A 1,053-nucleotide genomic window follows, 5' to 3' on the forward strand; every position below is an offset into this window, starting at 1 on the left:
ATCAAAGCTCCCATTCGTCAAATCTATTTTTAATTTAAGTTTACTTTCCATTTCATTTATCTCTGCCATAATTATTATTATTTCCTTCATTCTCCTTGATTTACTTGTAGTTTGCTTATCTTTTCTCCAGTTTATTAATGTATAAGATTAGGTTATCGATATGAATTTTCCTTTTTTCTTAACATACACATTTACAGCTATACATTTCCTTCTGAGAACTGCTTTATCTGCATCTCGTAAGTTTCAGTATCCTGTGTCTTTGTCCTCATTTATCTAAAAGTATATTCTGATTGGGGCACCTGGGTGGCTCAGTCAGTTAAGCGTCTGACTTCAGTTCAGGTCATGATCTCCCAGTTCATGTGTTCGAACCCTGCGTCGGGCTCTGTGCTGACAGCTCAGAGCCTGGAGCCTGCTTCGGATTCTGTGTCTCCCTCTCTGTGCCTCCCCTGCTCATACTCTGTCTCTCTTGCTCTGAAAAATAAATAAACATTAAAAAATGTTTAAAAAAAGAAACACAATAAAAGTATATTCTGATTTCTATTTGGATTTCTTTTTTGAGCCATTTGTTACTTAGGAGTGTTTTGTTTAAAACTATTTTTTTAAATATTTTTATTTATTTCTAGGAGAGAGAGAGAGAGAGAGAGAGNCGACGCGGGGCTCGAACCCACGAACCGCGAGATCATGACCCAAGCGAAAGTCGGACGTTTAACTGACTAAGCCACCCAGGCGCCCCTTAAAACTATTTTTTAAAGTTTTTTATTTTAAAAGCGAGAGACAGACAGAAAGAGAATCCCAAGTAGGCTCCGCACTGTCAGCCCACACTCACGAATCATGATAATGACCTGAGCCAAAATCGAGTCTGACGCTTAACCAACCGAGACACCCAGGCATCCCATAGGAGTATTTTGTTTAATTTCTATATATTTGTGTTTCCCACATTTTTTCTTGCTATGATTTTTAATTGTACTCCATGTGGTCAGACATACTTTGCATGGTTTGTATCCTTTCAAATTTCTTGAGGTCATTTTATGGCATACCATATGGGTTTATTCT

Source organism: Crocuta crocuta, unplaced genomic scaffold, assembly GCF_008692635.1.
Source record: "Crocuta crocuta isolate KB4526 unplaced genomic scaffold, BGI_CrCroc_1.0 scaffold1015, whole genome shotgun sequence".
NCBI classification, from domain to species: Eukaryota; Metazoa; Chordata; class Mammalia; order Carnivora; family Hyaenidae; genus Crocuta; species Crocuta crocuta.